Here is a 19515-nt window from a genome sequence, read left to right as displayed (position 1 = left end):
GCGCCAATCATCTCTATAGTCTAAGAAATTGGAAGCTACGAGCATTTCATCTCTTCAGTTTTGCAGGATACAAACAGCTCCATTTATAAATTGGGAAAGCATCTGATCACACCGATCTTGGTGAGATTAGATAATGTAAGGGCATAGGAGATATCTAGAGTCTGATAGACCCCAGATTTCTCAAAAAAGAATATATGACAATGCCCATTGAAGTTATAGGGGATATTTGCATTTCCTATGATAGCATTAAAAGTGATCAAAAAAAAAAAAAATCAAAGGGACAATGTAAAAATAATTTTAAAAAATTAAAATAACTTTAAAAAAAAAAAAAAAAAAAAAAGCATTGACCCTGTGCAGGTATGTAAACAGCGGTTGCACCATGCATGTGAGGTATCGCCGTGAACGTCAGATCGAGGGCAGTAATTCTAGCACTAGACCTCCTCTGTAAATCTAAAATGGTAGCTTTTAAAGGCTTTTAAAGCGTTGCCTATGGATATTAAAAATGTTTGCAGTTTGTCGCCATTGCACGGGGCATGCAGTTTTAAAGCATGTCATGTTTGGTATCGCTTTACTCAGAATACCATCATCTTTTATATTTTACCAAATAATTGGCCAAAATATTGTGTTTTTGTGCATTGAAAGTAAAAAAGTGTTTTTTTTTCAAAAATATTGTGTTTGATAAATTGCTGCACGAGTACTATGGGGCATAAAAAATTGCAGCACCCATCATTTTATTCACTAGAGTGTCTGCTTTAAAAAATATACAATGTTTGGGGGTTCAAAGTAATTTCCTAGCAAAGAATACTGATTATTTTCATGTGAGCAAAAAGTGTCAGAAAAGGCTTGGTCTTCAGGTGGTTAGAAGAGTGAATGATGTCTGGCATAAAATTCTTATGCTGGGCATAAAATTTCCCCCAACCCTCCAAAACGACCCCTTTTTGGAAAGTAGACATCCCAAACTACTTGTTGAGAGGCAATGGAAGGTCAATGGAAGGATTTATTTTTTTACCACAAGTTTTGGAACATGACTAAAAAAATAAATAAATATTTTTTTTTACACAAAATTGTCAATTAAATGATTTATTGCTCACACATGCCATAGGTATATGTAGAATTACTCCCCAAAATACATTCTGCTACTTCTCCCGAGTATGGGGGTACCACATGTGAGAGACATTTTGACAGTCTAGCCAAGTACAGGACCCCAAAATCCAATAAGCACCTTCAGGCTTTTAAAGGGCTTTATTTCCTCATTTCACTTCCTGACTACCTATCACCGTTTCGGAGGCCCTGAAATGCCAGCATAGCACCAACCCCCCCCAAGGACCCCTTTTTGGAAAGTAGACACTCCAAGAAATTTGATAAGAAGCATGTTGAGTATTTTGCAGATCTCGTTTGGTGCTACAAGTTTTTGGGAAATGAAGAAAGAAAACAAAAATATATTTCTTCTTGTGAGAAAAAAATTTGATCTGCAAAATACTCACCATGCCCTTTTTTAAAATCCTTGGGGTGTCTACTTTCCAAAAAGGGGTCATTTGGGGGGGGGGTCATTTGGTGCTATCCTGGCATTTCAGGGCCTCCGAAACTGTGATAGTTAGTCAGGAAGTAAAATGAGGAAGTTATGCACCTTCAGGCTTTCAAAGTGGTCATTGGATTTCAAGCTCCTGTATGTGGCTAGGCTCCCAAAAAGTCTCACACATGTGGTACCCCCATACTCAGTGGAAGTAGCAGAATGTATTTTGGGGTGTAATTCCACATATACCCATGGTTTGTGTGAGAAATATATAATTTAATTGACAACTTTGTGTAAAAAAAAAAAAAAATGTTTTTGTCATTTTCCAAAAACTTGGGGAAAAAAAATACCTATTCAATGGACTCAATGGGGTTTATTTACTAAAGCTGGAGAGTCCAAAATCAGACTCCCTTCTGCATAGAAACCAATCAGCTTCCAGGTTTCATTGCCAAAGCTTCATTGAACAATCTTAGGTTAGAAGCTGATTGGTTTCTATGCAGAAGTGAGTCTGATTTTGCACTCTCCAGCTTTAGTAAATAAACCCCAATATGTGTCTCAGCAGATAGCTTAGGGTGTCTACTTTCCGAAAAGGGGTCATTTGGGGGTGTTTGTTCTATCCTGGTATTTTAGCACCTCAAGAAATGTGATGGGCGGTCAGAAAGTAAAAGCTGTTTAAATTTCAAATTATCTATACCATAGTTTGTAGACGCTATAACTTTCACACAAAGCAACTAACATACACTTATTGGGATTTTATAACCAAAAACATGTAGCAGAATACATTTTGGCCTAAATTTATGACAACATTTTTGCTTTTTTGGATAGTTTTTATGCAAGAAATGAGAAAATATAGGTTTTTTTTTTCAAATTTTTTTTTTTGTTAAAACCTTTTAAGTTTATAGCGCCAAAAATAAAAAGCGCACAGGTGATTAAATACCACAGAAAGAAAGCTCTACTGTATTTGTGTGACGAAAAGGACGTAAATTTAATTTATGTAACATATTGCATGACCGCGCAATTGTCAGTTAAACTAGTGCAGCGCTGTATAGCAAAACAATGGCGTAAATTGCAGTATCTATACCATAGTTTGTAGATGCTATACCTTTAACACAAAGCAATCAATATACACTTATTGGGATTTTTTTACCAAAAATATGTAGCAAAATACATTTTGGCCTAAACTTATGACTAACTTTGAGTTTATTATATATTTTTTATAGCCGAAAGTAAAAAATATTGTATTTCTTCAAAATTTTCAGTCTTTTTTTCTTTATAGCACTAAAAATAAAAAGCTCACAGGTGATCAAATACCACCGAAAGAAAGCTCTATTTGTGTGAGAAAAAGGATGTAAATTTTGTTTGGGTACAGCATTGCATGACCGCGCAATTATCTGTTGAATTAGTGCAGCGCCGAATAGCAAAAAGAGGCCTGGTCATTAAGGGGGGTAAATCCTCTGGAGGGCAAGTGGTTGAGCACAATAAAATAAACATTTCCTATTAAACTGTGTGAAACTTCTTGCCCCAACACTTGCAGTTTACAATTTTCCACGCTAATGGCTTCTGCTCTCTCAGGTCTGCTTCCCTGAACGTCTGGTCCTCACATGAAAGCGTTAAAAGTAGACAGTGCAGTATCAAGTCAGTCTAAGCTTGGAGGAGGGAAGAGCAGGGGAGTGCCTTGCCATCCTAGGCCATGGGGCTGTGTGTTTGTATTGATATGCACAGTGTGAGGAAACACAGCTCTAGTCCCTACATGCATGGGTGACTCAATAGGACACTGCAGGAGAAAAGAGCCAGCCTGGAACAGGAAACCTGAGGCATCAGTCATGGTACCAGCTTACACAGGAACTTAGGCAAGAATGAAAAACATACCGTCAGCTGCTCCCTTGGCTTCCAGAGCAGTATTTATATGTAATCCCTTCAGTGGGGTATCTTGAGCATAATAAAGTTCTGTAATGGTCAGCAGAAAATGTTAGGGTGTTGGGGTACTTGGTAACTATTTGTTGGGGTGTCATTGTGTAGAAAATCAACTGTTGCTTTAGCCCTGGTTCATACCAGTGCGACTTGTCATGAGACTTGAGAGTTCAAAGTTGCATGGCAAGTTGCACCCCATTACTGGCAAAGGAACGGTTCAAATCGATGCTACTCAAGTTTCAGCGCCTTTAAAAAAGGTTCCTGCACTCGTTTTTGTGTGACTTCATTGCGACTTGCATTGACATTTGTCGCGCAGTGTCAGTAAGTCACAATGAAGTTACACTAAATAGTCGGGTTCAAAGTCGAGTGATCCAGGGCTTAATTTGGATCTAGATATGTAATCTAGATATCAGATATCTAATGAGTCTGTATTTCCTCAACCACTTGCCCTCCAGAGGATTTACCCCCCTCCTGACCAGGCCATTTTTTGCGATATGCTGCGTTACTTTAACTGACAATTGCGCGGTCATGCAGCGTTGTACATAAATGAAATATATGTCCTTTTTTCCCAAGTAGAGCTTTCTTTTGGTGGTATTTGATCACTTCTGTGGTTTTTATTTTTTGTGCTATAAACAAAAAACAAACAATATTTCTTCCTAAATTTAGGCCAAAATGTATTCTGCTACGTCTTTGCTAAAAAATAAATGCCAATATATGTAAATTAATTGATTTTTGTGGACATTATAGCCTCTACAAATGGCGGTATATGCAGTGGTGTATTTATGTTTTGTGCTGCCCTAGGCCTCACAAAAATCGCCACCCCTCCCCCTCCCCATGCACCCTCACTGTCTTTACTACACCAACGTTTGCTGGGCGGAACTTAGTGGTCGGCCACATCTTTCTGTGAAGGTGTCAGTTAATGGTATGAGCAGCGAGAAGGTGTCAGTTAATGGTATGAGCGGCGAGAAGGTGTCAGTTAGTGGTATGAGCGGTGAGAAGGTGTCAGTATTTGGTATGAGCAGCGAGAAGGTGTCAGCGGTATGAGTGGCGAGAAGGTGTCAGTTAGCGGTATGAGCGGCGAGAAGGTGTCAGTTAGTGGTATGAGCGGCAAGAAGGTGTCAGTTAGTGGTATGGGGCAAGAGAAGATGTCAGTTAGTGGTATGAGCGGCGAGAAGGTGTCAGTTAGTGGAATGAGCTGCGAGAAGGTGTCAGTTAGTGGTATGTGCAGTGAGAAGGTGTCAGTATTTGGTATGAGCAGCGAGAAGGTGTCAGCGGTATGAGCGGCGAGAAGGTGTCAGTTAGCGGTATGAGCGGCGAGAAGGTGTCAGTGGCATGAGCGGCGAGAAGGTGTCAGTTAGTGGAATGAGCAGCGAGAAGGTGTCAGTTAGTGGTATGAGCGGCGAGAAGGTGTCAGTTAGTGGCATGAGCAATGAGAAGGTGTCAGTTAGTGGCATGAGCAGCAAGAAGGTGTCAGTGGCATGTGTGGCGAGAAGGTGTCAGCTAGTGTTATGAGTCAGCCATCTGGCAGTTTCTGGTCAGTCTCGGTCAGTCACCTGTCAGTCTCGGTCATTCTCTGGTCAGTCACCTGGCAGTCTTGGTCAGTCTCTGGTCAGTCACCTGGCAGTCTCTGGTCAGTCTCGGTCAGTCACCTGGCAGTCTCTGGTCAGTCTTGGTCAGTCTCTGGTCAGTCTCGGTCAGTCACCTGTCAGTCTCGGTCAGTCACCTGGCAGTCTCTGGTCAGTCTCGGTCAGTCACCTGTCAGTCTCGGTCAGTCACCTGTCAGTCACCTGTCAGTCTCGGTCAGTCACCTGTCAGTCTCTGGTCAGTCTCGGTCAGTCTCTGGTCAGTCTCTGGTCAGTCTTGGTCAGTCACCTGGCAGTCTCTGGTCAGTCTCTGTCAGTCACCTGTCAGTCTCGGTCAGTCACCTGTCAGTCTCGGTCAGTCACCTGGCAGTCTCGGTCAGTCACCTGTCAGTCTCTGGTCAGTCTCGGTCAGTCACCTGGCAGTCTCTGGTCAGTCTCGGTCAGTCACCTGGCAGTCTTTGGTCAGTCTCGGTCAGTCACCTGGCAGTCTCTGGTCAGTCACCTGGCAGTCTCTGGTCAGTCACCTGGCAGTCTCTGGTCAGTCACCTGGCAGTCTCTGGTCAGTCTCGGTCAGTCACCTGGCAGTCTCTGGTCAGTCTCGGTCAGTCACCTGGCAGTATTGGTCAGTCACCTGACAATCTCCGGTCAGTCTCGGTCAGTCACCTGGCAGTCTTGGTCAGTCACCTGGCAGTCTCGGTCAGTCACCTGGCAGTCTCGGTCAGTCACCTGGCAGTCTCTGGTCAGTCTCGGTCAGTCACCTGACAATCTCCGGTCAGTCTTGGTCAGTCACCTGGCAGTCTCGGTCAGTCACCTGGCAGTCTCGTTCAGTCACCTGGCAGTCTCGGTCAGTCACCTGGCAGTCTCTGGTCAGTCTCGGTCAGTCACCTGGCAGTATTGGTCAGTCACCTGACAATCTCCGTCAGTCACCTGGCAGTCTCGGTCAGTCACCTGGCAGTCTCGGTCAGTCACCTGGCAGTCTCCGGTCAGTCTCGGTCAGTCACCTGGCAGTCTCGGTCAGACACCTGGCAGTCTCGGTCAGACACCTGGCAGTCTCGGTCAGTCACCTGGCAGTCTCGGTCAGCACCTGGCAGTCTCTGCTCAATCTCGGTCAGTCACCTGGCAGCCTCTTGTCAGCCTTTCAGCTCCCCCCCAGTAGGCATGGAGATCACTCACCGGGCGGGGCGGGGCGGAGACCGAGGGGGGAGGAGGGGCATGTATTGCCCTCACAGCCACATTTTCCTTCCCTCTTCTACCTCTGTGACAGAGATCCCTGTCTCCCCTGGACACTGCCGTCCTCCAGGATCATCTCTCAGACCTGGCTCCCCACTGCCATCCACTGAGGAGAGCTCTGACCATCAGAGCAGGCTATAGCCTGGCCGGGCGCACTGGATGCTGGGAGTTGTAGTCCTTCCTCTGAACAGCCTACCGGGATTGTAGTTCGGGGTCGTGGGGGAAGGACTACAACTCCCAGCATGCAGTGCGCCCGGCCAGACTATAGGCTGCTCTGATGGTCGGAGCTCCCGGAGCTCTGCAGTGGATGGTGGTTTGGGAGCCAGAGCTGAGAGATGATTCCGGATGACCGCAGTATCCAGGGGAGGCATGATACTCCCACTCCTCACTGGATTCCTGCTGTAGTGATATCAAAGACGACCCTTATTCCGAGGCGCGGCGCCGCCCCCCTGTAAACTGCCGCCCTAGGCAAGTGTCTTGTTTGCCTCGCGGCAAATACGCCCATGGGTATTTGTACTGGAATTTTTATATTTTCTTTTATAGTAGTAATGGCGACGATCAACGACTTATAGCGGGACTGTGGCGGGCATTCTGACACTGGGTGGGTATTGACTAACTGCCACTGACATCCCCAGTGACACTAATACAGTGATCAGTGTTAATAAAACTCACTGACATTGTACTAATGTCATTGGTCAGGAAGGGATTAACATCTAGGGTGATCAAAGGGTTAACAGTGTGCCGTGTGCTGTTTTACATGATGTGCTGTGTGTATTTTACTAGGGAGACATGCTGCTGTGTATTTCTCTGCTGTGCACTGATTGAACTGTCATGAACCTAACCCATTGATGACAGTTCAAAGGAAACATTTGCATTTAAGAAAAACAAAAATGTTTTACCTACTTGCCGCACGCCCGTCAACAATGTACCGATGAGTGGTGGCTCTGGGCAAAGCAATGTACTGGTACTTGATTGTGGGCCAAAGCAATTTATATGCACAACAATTCATAGCCGCCCACCCAAATTCAGCTCTTGCCAGACAATTCGCATGGAAACCTATCACGGTTTCTGAATTTAAAACTTTTTTTGGCCTAATCATCAACATGGGCATTACAAAAAAGAATGAATTGGGGTCATATTGGTTCACAGACCTGATTCATCATATGTTCGTGTTCTCTGCTGTTACATATATGCCCAACAAGGACCAGCAATGTACTGGTACGTCACTGGACTTTGAGTGCTTATACCAGGATGATGCCTGCAGCTACAGGCTGTTAAACTGTTAAATATTAAACTGTTTTAATTCCTACACCGTTCACCTGATTTGGATGTAAATACCCTCAAATTAAAGCTGACAGTCTGCAGGTAAAGCACATCTTGTTTGTTTCATTTCAAATCCATTGTGGTGGTGTATAGAGCCAAAAATGTTAGAATTGTGTTGATGTCCCAATATTTATGGACCTGACTGTATTTTAGCAATCAGAGATAGATCTGTTTATAGTTTTAATATAAAGGTCTATGAAGAATGTATAAGTGTAATATATAATCACCCTGCAGATGTTTTACCTTGGAGGCTTGGTTTTTGAAGTCTTCGGTCTGTGACTGCCCACTCCCAATGTATCAGCAGCTTGACAGCTAATACATGTATATTCAGACATGTTGATAGTACCATGGTAATGATGTGTTGAGATTGGCCATAGATAGATAGAATATCATCCCACCACGCTGAAAATATTCCCAGGGGTTTAAATGTTTCATACAAGCTCATACTGTATAGTATATCTCACATACAGTCTCCATAAGGCGAATGCCGTGTTTGCAACATAGACCCTCAAGGTCTAATTTTCACATTAAATAAATAACAATAAAACTAACTTTTGCTAATACTGTGGGGAAAATAATTATTTAATCCCCTGCAAGGTTTGTAAGTTTGCCCACTTGCAAAGAAATGAAGGGTCTATCATTTTTATCATAGGTGTATTTTAAATGAGAGAGACAGAATATCAACAAAGAATCCAGAAAAAACACACGATACAAATGTTTTAAATGGAGTTGCAGTTCAGTGAGTAAAATAATTATTTGATCTCCAAGCAAAACATGACTTAATACTTGGTGGAGAAACCCTTGTTGGCAAGCACAGAGGTAAGACGTTTCTAGAAGTTGATTACCAGATTTTGCACACATCTCGAGGGATTTTGGTCCACTTTTCTACAGATCTTCTCTAAATCCTTAAGGTTTCTAGGCTGTCGCTTGGCAACTTAAAGTTTCAGCTCCCTCCATAAATTTTCTACAGGATTAAGGTCTGGAGACTGGCTAGGCCACTTCATGACCTCGATGTGCTTCTTCTTGAGCCACTCTGTTGTTGCCTTGGTAGGTTTTGGGTCATTGTCATGCTGGAAGGCCCATCCACGACCCATCTTCAGTATTCTGGATGAGGGAAGAAGGTTCTCATCCAAGAATTTACAATACATGGCCCTGTCCATTGGCCCTTCAATGTGGCAAAGTCGGCCTGTACCTTTAGCAGAGAAACAGCCCCAAAGCATAATGTTTCCACTTCTGTGCTTGACTGTAGGGATGATGTTCTTAGAATCATAGTCAGCATTTTTCTTCCTCCAACAACTGCGGGTTGAGTTAAAGACAAAGAGCTCAATTTTGGTCTCATCTGACCATAGCATTTTCTCCCAATCCTTCTCTGAATCCTTTAGATGTTCATTGGCAAACTTCAGACAGGCCTATACTGTACATGTGCCTTCTTGAGGAGGTGGACCTTGCGGGTGCTGCAGGATTTCAATCCACGGCGGCGTATTGTTTTACCGATGGTTTGTTTGGTGACTGTGGCCCGAACTGCCTTGAGATCATTCACAAGCTCCTCCCGTGTAGTTCTGGGCTGATCCCTCACTTTTCTCATAATCATCCTTACCCCATGAAGCAAAATCTTGCATGGAGCTCCAGACCGAGGGCGATTGATGGTTATTTTGTATTTCTTCCATTTGTGAATAGTCGCTCCAACATTTGTCTTCATCTTATCAAGCTTCTTGCTGATGGTCTTGTAGCCCGTTCCAGCCTTGTGCAGGTCTACAATCTTGTCCCTGACGTCCTTTGACAGCTCTTTGGTCATTTGCCCATGGTGGTGAGGTTTGAATGGAATAAAGAGATTCTGTGGACAGGTGTCTTTTAACGTGTTGTTAGGAGCACCTTCTTAAATTGACAGGACTAACCTGTGTAGCACATAACCATTCTGTGGGAGCCAGAATTATTGTTGGTTGGTAGGGGATCAAATACTTATTTTACTCACTGAACTGAAACTCAATTTATAACACATGTATCATGTGTTTTTTTTTTCTGGAGTTTTGGTTGGTATTCTGTCTCTATCCTTTTAAAATACATCTATGATAAAAATGATAGACCCTTCATTTCTTTGTAAGTGGGCAAACTTACAAAATCTGTAGTCGATCAAATAATTATTTCCCGCATTGTATTTGCTGAAGAGATATCCATTTGCTATCCATCCATTGCTTTGCTGTTCAGTCTCTGGCTATCAAGAATTTTCTTTTTACTGTATATTAGTTAGGAATTCATGGATTTGTGAGGAATTCCAACATTGGTTGAACCAAAATCAGTCTGCATGACAGCTACTAAGAACGACCTTTACAGTAGATGTACGCAAGAGCGAAGATATGTTTTGCATGTGTGTGTGTTAACTGACATTTATTGTTGGGTCAGGTTATTTTTGATGACCTCCTATATGGAGGACTTTTGTTTAACTGTGAACGTCTGTTAACAAATGCTATTGACTGTAATTACTATACCGGGATTCTTTCTAATTTTTCTTGCTGTATCTGTACAGTACTTGCCCTGCATTTCTTACCCTTGCTGCAAGTGCATTGCAGCCCGCATTTACCTTACAGTTGATGTTTATGATTATTATTGGTTTGAGTATCAATTCATTTCAATGTAATGTTAATGCTTCCTTCACAACTGCACATACTACTTTTTTCACTCCCCTGTCAGTATGTTTATCTGCCAGAAGTTGGGTAAGGGAGTCCGCACACTGGTCCGCACACTGGTGTGAATAAGCCCTGTTTATAGTCTTTTTTTTTTTTTTTTTTTTTATACCGTATACACTTTAGTAAATATTTCTATATGTACAGATCAGAGAGCACTAATTATTGCTTAATAAAAATGCTTTTAGTTTACTAACAAGTCTTTACAAGTCCTTATTTTTCATTTCTAATGCATCATATTTATGGAAAGAAAAGGTTCATATACTATTCAAATGATTGCTTGTATTAGTTATGCAGTTGTTTTCTACATGTAGCATGTCTTGAAAAGGTGGGATAGAAAGGTCAGATTCATAATCACTAGGTACAAAAGAGATTGCACTGATGCTAGTCTGGTAAATATCATCTGGGAAAAATAAATCACGTGTAAGAAATTTGGGAAAGAAGTGTAAAATGGATAATTCATAAAACTACACATGGGTTAGTATATTTACAGCAAATGTGTAGCCTTTACGTATATCCCTAGATAGATCCATAGATTTTATCCAGTTTTTCTTACTGGCGGGACTGTTTTAATTAGGAATAAGGTCAGAAACATACTATTTGATTTGGTGATCACTGTCACCGGGATTAGAAGGGAGGTAAAATATAAAATTTTGCTGTTAGAATAGAAATAGAGGGAAAATATTCCAACTGGTACTCTTGTTTAGTTATTTATTACAGGTACTTATATAGCGCCATCAATTTCAGCAGTGCTTTACATATATATTGTACATTCACATCAGTCCCTAACCCTCAAGGGGCGTACAATCTAAGGTCCCTAACTTACATTCATGCATACTAGGGCCAATTTAGACAGGAGCCAATTAACCTACCAGCATGTCTTTGGAGTGTGGAAGGAAATTGGATTACCCGGAGGAAACCCATGCAGACACAGGGAGAATATGCAAACTCCAGGCAGGTGGTGCCGTGGTTGGGATTTGAATCAATGACCATAGTACTGCCAGGCGGAAGGGCTATCCATTTAGCCACTGTGCTACCCAGTTCTTGTTCAAATGACATCTGTCTAATAAGGAGCTTTCCTTACTTTGAGTAGATTTCTTCTCGCTTCTTTTTGTAGTTGCAGAACAGAAAGTTAAAAGAAATCTCCTCCATAGGACTCCCGTGATCACAAACGGCAGTGGGGGTTTTAATCATTCCTTATGCTATCCAAAAATGAAAAAAAGATTTGGCTTTTGACGTACTTTGAATAGCTGAATACATACAGACATAACCACAAATATATGGAACAGAAGCAACAGATAACATATACTTTATGCTGAATGTACACTAATGCATTGTGTATTTACGGCCTTATCTTGTACTTGAAGAACAACATGGCAGACCAAAATAGGATGTACCTGTACCTGTGCTTTACCCACGCAGGGAAAAGCAACAGGTTCACTTAGTTGCCCCCTTCCCAAGCATTCCTTTTCTTCCACAGCTTTGTTCAGCCTCCAGACAAAAAGAACGATAATGAAGAAATGGCAAACCCAAATATTCCTGACTTTAGGGATGGACTTTATATGAATAGGCCATATCACAAATTCCTGGGGTGTGCACACCTTGCTGCCCTCAAATGATCGGGAAAGTCCAAGTATACTAAGTGGAGAGAAACAGAGGACGCACCGGCCTAGTGCACTACCTTAAAAATGTATTTATTAAATGATAAAAGTGGGTATTGTACTCACAAAATGACAATACAGTCAAAGGCACATCGTGAGAAAACAACTGTGTCCAATCCGCACTACGTGTTCGTCTGTAATGGGAACTCTGGACCTCCAAGAGGCTGACGCGTTTCGAGGTCTTGCCTCTTCCTCAGATCCAACAGACCAAACGTCTGTACCCTCTCTTATATATATGCTCACTAATGACAATAATAATAGTAGTATTAGTGGTAGTAGTGGTACTACCACGAATACTACTATTATTATTATTATCATTGATACTTCAGGGGGTCATTTCTAAACGTCCCCACGCATTCCATTGCCTGTGCGCGCTCCCTGGGAGCATGCAGCACAGTAATCTGTGTGCACAGAGGAACATAGATCGATGTATGGGACCGCTGTGTGAGGTCCCGATTCATGTGATCAGTGATTGGTCAATCAGTGATCACATGAACAGTAGTAAGCAAGATGACACTTCCTGACATCGTTTACTACTTGTGAATTCTGTGAATGATCACAGAGCTCACATTTTACAAGGCTATTCACATCAGCCTTGTACCATGTGACAAGCTGTGACCAATCACAGCTTTCACAGTATTTCTCAATGGCTGCAGGAATGCAGTCCGTGAGGAGAAATGATTGCTTTTACAGCCTATATGGGTGAAAAAGTAATCCGTGTAAAAAAAAAAAAAAAATCATCACCCACCACAAGTAGTACAGTGTCACTATGATGACACTGTACTGCTAGGGTGGCAGTATGTACAAAAAATAAATATATATATATATATATATATATATATATATATATAAATAATAATAAAAAAGAAAATGTAAAAAAAATTAGAAAAATTAGAAAAACATTTTTATAAACTGATTTGGGTTTGTTTGTTTCTTTACCAAAATGATAGCCAAATACATTTTGGCCAATATTTATGAAGCAAGATTATTTATTTGCAAATTTTTTTTAAGAAAACACTTTTTCATTTATATAGCAAACAAATAAAAATCCCAGAGGTGAATTAATACCACCAAAAGAAAGTGTTATCTGTCTCAAAAAAAAAATCTAAAATTTCATTTGGGTACAGTGTGGCATGACCGCGCAATTGTCATTCAAAGTGTGACAGCACTGAAAGCTGAAAATCAGCGTGGACTGCAAGGGGGTGAAAGTGTCTGGACTTGAAGTGGTTAAAGAATGGGAAAATTGTTCTATGGCTTATTGGGCTACACAGAATAGAATGCATGAAGGAAAAACCTTAAGGCTTTAGAACCACTTTAATGCCAGTTGTCTGAGTGTGATGATGATCCTCTGTCTTCAATAATTGATGAATGACTGACACAGAATAGACATGCAGCAAGTGATGTTCTTGATGGATGTGAATTTTTGATCTTGTTGACTCAAAGGGATTGATTTACTAAAGGCAAATAGGCTGTTGACTTTGCAAGGGAAGTTTCACTTTCCATGGAAAACTTCCCTAGAGCTTAGTGAGTGTGGTGAAATTTCAGGTTGCAAAGAATGCCCAATTGCGTGCAAGGAAAATGAAAAAAAAACAGCATTTTTGCTTGCCCATGATTGGATGATGGAAGTCAGCAGAGCTTCACCTCATTCATTATACTCTGGAGAAAATTCCCATGCAAAGCGCATCTTCTCTTGTATGTAAATTCAGCAGCCTATTTGCCTTTAGTAAATCAACCCCAGTGACCCAGAACTCAGGTACTGAAAATAGAGGATCAGTCTGACAACCAAAAAACTAGCATCTTCAGGAGAGCAATAGCCTATACCTTTCTCTCCTGACAGGTTTCCTTTAAGGCCATGCCTATAAAGGAACTCCGTGTGGGTGACCAGGAAGGATGGAACATGTTTGTTATTTTTTTAAAAATCTACCTTTAACCACTTTCCCTCCAGAGGATTTACCCCCCTTCCTGACAAGGCCTCTTTTTGCTATTCTGCGCTGCACTATTTCAACTGATAATTGTGCGGTCATGCAATGCTGTACCCAAACAAAATTTACATCCTTTTTTCACACAAATAGAGCTTTCCTTCGGTGGCATTTGATCACCTGTGCGCTTTTTATTTTTTTCGCGCTATAAACAAAAAAAGACTAAAACTTTTGAAGAAAAATTATATTTCTTACTTTCGGCTATAAAAAATATATAAAAAATATATAGTAAACTCAAATAAATAAAATTTAGGCCAAAATGTGTTCTGCTACATGTTTTTGATAAAAAAAAAATCCCAATAAGTGTATATTGATAGTTTGTAGACGCTATAACTTTCACACAAAGCAATGGTATAGATAATGGAATTTACGCCAATTTTTGCTATATAGCGCTGCACTAGTTTAACTGAGAATTGCGCGGTCGTGCAATACAGTACATAAATGAAATTCCTTTTTTCACACAAATAGAGCTTTCTTTCAGTGGTATTTGATCACCTTTTTTTAAAAAAAAAAACAATATTTTTTCATTTCTGTTATAAAAAATATCCAAAAAACTCAAACTTCGTCATAAATTTAGGCCAAAATGTATTCTGCTACATGATTTTGGTAAAAAAAATCCCAATAAGTGTATATTGATTGCTTTGTGTGAAAGTTATAGCGTCTACAAACTATGGTATAGGTAATGGAATTTACACAGCTTTTACTTTCTAACTGCCTATCACATTTCTTGAGGTGCTAAAATACCAGGAAAGAACAAACACCCCCAAATGACCCCTTTTCAGAAAGTAGACACCCTAAGCTATCTGCTGAGAGGCATATTGAGGTCATGGAAGAGTTATTTTTTTTTCCAGAAAGCCTTACCTTGTAAAAGCAGCTGCTCCCCATCCCAAGAACCGCTGAATTCCTTTTCCCAGCTTGCAGTCAAATGATCTGTCATGGCCCTTCTGCATCCTACGGTGTACTCTTCACTTTTTGTTTATTAAAGTGCATGCTTCACAGCACTGAACTTGGGCCCCAGGTCAGCAGATGTGCAAGATTCTGCTGAAAGGACCCCAGGGGTATGAAAAAAGAGAAGGTATGCTGTATCTGATATTGATAGGAAGGCATGCTTGCTTGATCTGCATTGTCTTATTAAGGGGTTCATGTTGAATGAACATGGGTCAGAGAACTGAGATTTAAAGCAGAACTACACTGCCAAAAGCCAAAAATGCTATTACCATATTTTTCGCTTCATAAGACGCACCTGACCATAAGACGCACCTAGGTTTTAGAGGCAGAAAACAGGGGGAAAAAAATTGACCAGAGACTGCAGACATAGTACAGGAGATGACCAGAGACTGCAGACACAGTACAGGGATGACCAGAGACTGCAGACACAGTACAGGGATGACCAGAGACTGCAGACACAGTACAGGGATGACCAGAGACTGTGGACACAGTACAGGGATGACCAGAGACTGCGGACACTGTACAGGGATGATCAGAGACTGCGGACACAGTACAGGAGATGACCAGAGACTGCGGACACAGTACAGGGATGACAAGAGACTGCGGACACAGTACAGGGGATGACAAGAGACTGCGGACACAGTACAGGGGATGACCAGAGACTGCAGATACAGGACAGGAGATGACCAGAGACTGCGGACATAGTACAGTAGTACAGGAGATGGCCAGAGACTGCAGACATAGGACAGGGATGACCAGAGACTGCGGACACAGTACAGGGATGACCAGAGACTGCGGACAGTACAGGAGATGATCAGAGACTGCGGACAGTACAGGAGATGACCAGAGACTGGGGACAGTACAGGAGATGACTGCTGACCTTTGGGGAGGGGGGGAGCGGGTACCTGAATTTGACAGGTACTCACTCTGACTTCCACGGAGTTGTTCTTTGATCTTACCTGTTCCTCTATCCAGCCGTGCGCTGTCTACCCGGCTTCTGTAATGGCGCTCGGCAGACAGCCGGATGCCCAGTGCGCATGAGCGAGAAGCGCTGCGCTTTGTGATTGGTCTGGCGGCTTCTGGGATCTGTCATGTGTCCCAGGTACCGCCTTACCATTCACAAAGAGCACCGCTTTTTGCGCATGCGCACTTGGGACCTGGCTGTCACGCACACTACAGAAGCCGGGAAGACAGCGCGCCGCTGGATAGAGGAACAGGTAAGGTCCCACTGCAGAGCTGAGCGGCCGGCCCAGTATTCTGACACGGCGGATGTGGAAATACCGGACCGGCCACTCCATATTCGATCCACTGACATTTTCCCCCCTTTTTTGGGGGGAAAAAAGTGCGTCTTATGGAGCGAAAAATACGGTAATTCTTTTTTAATATTCAAAGCAAACTCCCCCATCCATCCATGTCTCTATGCTTTATTTTGCTAAGAAATCACTGATAAAAACACCTCTTAGCATTTCTGGCTGTGGCCATCTTCAGTAAGGGCAGATAATTAATGTAGCATTTACTTCCTGGAATCCATCTGCCCTTGGCTCAGGCCAGCAGGAAGGAGGATGCATTTAGCTGAGAAAAGCCTCTCTCCCCTTCTGAAGATTCATGGTATGTATGACACCATTTTGCCTAGGCCTGGAAAACAGGAAGTAACTGAAGAAATGTTCAAAACAAGTAAATATGAGATACTTTTCCTATCGTAATGATTAAAAATAGTAATGGTTGATTAAGAGAGTAAAATTCCCCTTTAAATGCAGCACTGCAAATTTCTTTGCCTGTATAAATGTTAATCAGACTATGCTGTCACTGGACAAATAAACTGCACCTCAATAATATGTGTCTGAGGGTGAATTGTCTGGCACAGTTATTTTTGACCTATAACAGCCTTCCGTTGTCATGCTGGCAAAAAGTATTTGTGCGACCATTCTGCCCACAGCCACTTTAATAAATGAGACCCTATATAGTGATCAGTGTATGAACTATAGTAATACTGATTTTTGCTTTTCAGTGCTCTGGTCACATGGTGTCAAGTTCACAATTCAGATCCTGCGGTGAATACACGACTTGGTGAGCTCCTATCTGCCGTCTGCCAATACGAGGACCAAATTGTCCAGGGCCTGTCTTCTGTTCACCAGGTTGTTCATCCCTCGGAGTTATCAAGCTGTATGGATGACATGGGACTCAGCAACCATACACATGAGCCCAGTAATGACTCGTGCTGCAGGCCAAGGCTGTTGCGGCAAGCAGGAGTGTCTTCCTTCTTCCTTTCCAAAGTGTAGGACTATACAGGAGCTGAATAATGTCATGAAACATGAACTTGGTCGTATGTTAAAAGACGTTCGCTCTATAGTTCAACAGATAAACATGACTTTGGATCTGCTTTGTTATTTGCAAACTCTTGAAATTAAGTATTCATTGATTTTAAGATTTTTTTTTTTTAGAGAAACTTTTTTTTTTTTTTTTTAGTTTTACCCACCATGGTAAAACAGTTATAATTTGTTTATTTATAGAACCCAATACTGATGATTGGTATTGGCACTTGCGTGAGCCTGTAGGCGATCCAGCACTCTCCTCACAGGGACTCAGGCAGAAGCGGGAGCCATTGGCTACTGCTGCTGTCAATCAAACTCTGAGGAGGTAGCAGGGGGTGGAGGCTGAGCTGCACTGTGTGTGTCACTGGACACACAGCCGGACTCGAGATCAAGCCCACAGGTGTGCCCCCATAGCAAGCAGCTTGCTAGGGGGCACACAATAAAGAGATCCTGGAGTGCCAGCAAAGGACCCCAGAATATAAGGTTCACGCCGCTATGTGCAAAACCACTGCACAGAACAGGTAGGTATAAACCTGTTAATAAAAAAAAAATCCAGCCTTTCCAAAAACTTAAAAATGTATTTAGGAATATCGCTGTGTCTTCTCTCCCGGCACCCCTACTCTGCCTAAATGTTTGGCTGTTTTCATTGATCAAAACTCCGAGTTTGGACTCTCACTGCTAATCCCATACTTTGGCTTTGAGACTACCAGGAAGTGCTGAAATGTTACCAATCAGATAAGCCTAGCATTTGGGTGGAGTGAAAACACTGAAAGTGTGTGGCTACACTTCATATCATCATTTGTATTTTTTTTTTTATAGTGATAGTGGCATTTTAACCACTTAAGCTCAGATTGTACCCCCTTCATGACCAGGGTATTATTTGCTATGCGGCACTGTGCTACTTTAACTGGTAATTTAGCGGTCCTGCAAAACTGTGTGCAAATGAAATTTATCATATTTTCCCACAAATAGAGCTTTCTTTTGGTGGTATTTGATCACCACTGGGTTTTTCATTTTTTATTATACAAACAAAAAAAGACTAAAAATTTTGAAGAACCACAATTTTTTACTTTCTGCTATAAAATCTATCCAATAAAAAAAAAAAAATCAAATTTCTTATAAATTTAGGCCAAAATGTTTTCTGTTACATGTCTTTGGTAAAAATAAAAATCCCAATAAGTGTATATTGATTGGTTTGTGTGAAAGTTACAGCACCTACAAACTATGGTATATATAATGGAATTTAGGCAGCTATAGACGCTATACTGGTAATGCTACTTATAGTAGGAATGTGATAGTGTGGAGGGCAATCTGACACTAAGTGGGAACTGACTGACATCACCAGTGACACTACTACAATGATCCGTGCCAATAATATACGATATCACTTTAATAATGATGCTAGCTGAGAAGAGGTTTATATCTAATGGCAATCAATGAGTTAACGGTGTGCCTATCAATGTGTAATATGGGCTGCTTTTCCTAAGCGATGTGTTTGTTTTTTCTCCCTGCAAAGCAGGGAGAAAAACGGGCACGTTGCTGCTCTCCGTTCAGAGCCCTGTGTTCTTAGTAAAGGGCTCTGAACTGTCTTTCGCTAAGCCAATCAGCAGGCCTGGCCATAAATCATTGGCCAGGACCTGATGATCAGCTTGCGCTGCAAAGGACAGCACTGAAGGGGCAGTGGGCGCGCCCCTTACCCTGAAATGCCAGATCACGTACATGTACGTGATCTTGCGCAGTGGGGCTGCTCTGCAGCAATAAAACTGCAGTAGGTGGTCAGCAACTGGTTAAAGCAGGATGAGCACAGACATGTAACACATTAAAAGCATGTACATCAACATGACACATTAAAACAGATATTGACACGCACCAACTCAAATGCTTAAATGATTTATTTAGACTTGCAACTGTGCTAAAGCAGAGCTATAAGCCAAACCCTTTTTAGCAATTTTGGATAGAGTAAGTGAGAGTTATAACCCCTGCTGGGTTTTCTTTTTTTGCAATCTCTTTTCCATTGTGAAGATTTCCCTTCAATTCCTGTCCCAGAGACAAAAAAGGAAGTGATGGGGAATACCTCCAAAGTGAGGGAATCCCTGGTTGTCACCAATGTCCCCAGAACTAGTGTCCCCATTTGAAGATATTCTTCTTCCTCTTCTTCATTCTCTTCTTCCTATTCTTCTTCTTCATCCTCTTCTTCTTCATCGTCCTCTTCTTCTTCCTCTTCTACATCCGCTTCTTCATTCTCTTCTTCTTTATACTCTTCTTCTTCTTCATCCTCTTCTTCTTCCTATTCTGCTTCTTCTTCATCCTCCTCTTCTTCTTCATCCTCTTCTTCTTCTTCATCCTCTTCTTCTTCCTATTCTGCTTCTTCTTC

At 41.8% G+C, this 19515-nt stretch overlaps 1 protein-coding gene across 4 annotated transcripts in view; it reads left to right on the top strand.

Moving 5' to 3' along the window:
* Positions 1–19515, top strand: part of LOC149455958 (uncharacterized) — a 221844-nt gene that overhangs the window by 141331 nt on the left and 60998 nt on the right. For 2 of the 4 annotated variants that reach the window (XR_016313989.1, XR_016313992.1), the window contains one exon: positions 16838–18325. The exons of the other annotated variants lie outside the window; for them this stretch is intronic. The gene's annotated coding sequence lies outside the window, so the exon portion shown is untranslated. Of the gene's footprint in view, positions 1–16837; positions 18326–19515 lie in introns of those variants that run through there. 4 annotated transcript variants of the gene reach the window in all.

The sequence above is a fragment of the Staurois parvus genome, unplaced genomic scaffold, assembly GCF_062004578.1.
Source record: "Staurois parvus isolate SC_StPar_1 unplaced genomic scaffold, SC_StPar_1.0 ptg000380l, whole genome shotgun sequence".
NCBI classification, from domain to species: domain Eukaryota; kingdom Metazoa; phylum Chordata; class Amphibia; order Anura; family Ranidae; genus Staurois; species Staurois parvus.
This window is presented reverse-complemented; position numbering and strand designations above follow the sequence as displayed.